Source organism: Colletes latitarsis, unplaced genomic scaffold, assembly GCF_051014445.1.
Source record: "Colletes latitarsis isolate SP2378_abdomen unplaced genomic scaffold, iyColLati1 scaffold0057, whole genome shotgun sequence".
In the NCBI taxonomy this organism is placed as follows: Eukaryota; Metazoa; Arthropoda; class Insecta; order Hymenoptera; family Colletidae; genus Colletes; species Colletes latitarsis.
Genome location: NW_027488407.1, coordinates 35,315 through 37,500, shown reverse-complemented (window position 1 = coordinate 37,500; position 2,186 = coordinate 35,315). Strand labels below are relative to the sequence as shown.

Genomic DNA, 2,186 nt, shown 5'->3' with positions numbered 1-2,186 from the left:
GCCGCGTTCGTTCGTAAATGAATAATATACATACTCATGGCTAACTTGAGGCGAATAATCGCAAACGACGACGCGTCGATTTTGCGGCCATCGTTGCTCGCGCGACTAACGACGACCAGCCGAAACGGCTGTAGTTTATCGCATCGATTTCATCGAGCAACCGATGGACGCTGCCGCGTTCGTTCGTAAATGAATAATATACATACTCATGGCTAACTTGAGGCGAATAATCGCAAACGACGACGCGTCGATTTTGCGGCCATCGTTGCTCGCGCGACTAACGACGACCAGCCGAAACGGCTGTAGTTTATCGCATCGATTTCATCGAGCAACCGATGGACGCTGCCGCGTTCGTTCGTAAATGAATAATATACATACTCATGGCTAACTTGAGGCGAATAATCGCAAACGACGACGCGTCGATTTTGCGGCCATCGTTGCTCGCGCGACTAACGACGACCAGCCGAAACGGCTGTAGTTTATCGCATCGATTTCATCGAGCAACCGATGGACGCTGCCGCGTTCGTTCGTAAATGAATGTTATACATACTCATGGCTAACTTGAGGCGAATAATCGCAAACGACGACGCGTCGATTTTGCGGCCATCGTTGCTCGCGCGACTAACGACGACCAGCCGAGACGGCTGTAGTTTATCGCATCGATTTCATCGAGCAACCGATGGACGCTGCCGCGTTCGTTCGTAAATGAATAATATACATACTCATGGCTAACGTGAGGCGAATAATCGCAAACGACGACGCGTCGATTGTGCGGCCATCCGTTGCTCGCGCGACTAACGACGACCAGCCGAGAAGGCTGTAGTTTATCGCATCGATTTCATCGAGCAACCGATGGGCGCTGCCGCGTGCGTTCGCCCGATTGCGCGTGAAGTTACTGTTCGGAACCAAGAATATACGGGTGTATTATACCCGTTTGGTCGCAGCCACGCGCAAAGGCTTTTGAATGTACTGTACGCCCGGCCGTCGAACGATGGTTTTCCGTCATTCAGGAAACAAAAAGAAACTTTTGTCGTCGATATGGCGCGTTCAATCCTCCGTCGATACGCTGGTCGGAGGTGCGAACATCGAATATTTTTAAAGCAAAGAACAAGGAGCATTTTTAAATACAAAGAAAAAAATTGTAAATTGTATATGATTACCCTGAACGGTGGATCACTTGGCTCGTGGGTCGATGAAGAACGCAGCTAATTGCGCGTCAACGTGTGAACTGCAGGACACATGAACATCGACATTTCGAACGCACATTGCGGTCCACGGATAAAATTCCTGGACCACGCCTGGCTGAGGGTCGTTCACTTGTCCTAAAACTGCTTGCGTTGTTCTCAGATTCCCTAACCCCGCCGTCGTTTACCTCTCCTTTCGGGGAGATGGCGAAGAACGTTTCGGAGCCGGGTCGATGAAGAGAAAGGTATCAACGTACGAGCGAGAATTTGGGTATTTCGTTGGCGTTTGTCGCTGGACGTACGAAAAAGAATAAATATTATATATTATTGGCAAGTTTGCGCACCCCTTGCGTGGTGAGGCAGAGATCAGTCTGGACTCGCGCGAGTGTTTTACGGCGTCGTGCGTCGTGTTGTCTGGAGTATCATCACGACCGCCCGTTAAAGCACCGCTCCTACGATTTCTGACTTTGACGGCACTAAAAACCACCGTGGGGCGCAAATCGCGTTTCGTACAAATCTAATGATTACCGGCGCTCCCGACGTTGCCCGAAGTTAATAATTTATGCAAAGGAAAGAGAAAATAAAGCGTATACTAGTTTTGGAGCATAACAAAAAGGACACTGGAAAGAAATTTGATCAAACACTGATAATTATGATATGTAATATATGCCCTACCACGTGAAATTTGTGGTATCCGTCGGTCGTCGTCTTCCTCTCTGTTCGTTCGTACAGCCCCAGGGAAAAATGATAATTTATCAAACGAATCGGACGATCATCCTCTATGGAGAGGCTCGAACGAACACGACGAGAAGCGCGATACGAACGGAACCCAAAAGAAGGGATATACTCTGAGAAGTTGGTCGCCCCATGTCTCTCTTTGTTACGAATATGTATATCGATTGCGAGACCGCGCGTTTAGCCGGTCGTCCAGTCCACGAATGCTTTTCTTTCGAACTTACGGTGGACTTTGGTAGACTATCAAAGAATCAACGAAAATCGGAT

At 48.6% G+C, this 2,186-nt stretch overlaps 1 non-coding gene across 1 annotated transcript; it reads left to right on the top strand.

The window, feature by feature from the left end:
* Window positions 1-1,157: 1,157 nt before the first annotated feature.
* LOC143351026 (5.8S ribosomal RNA) lies at window positions 1,158-1,312 on the top strand. Its single transcript, XR_013081419.1, has one exon. It is a non-coding gene; the product is annotated as a 5.8S ribosomal RNA (ribosomal RNA).
* The last annotated feature ends 874 nt before the right edge of the window (window positions 1,313-2,186 follow it).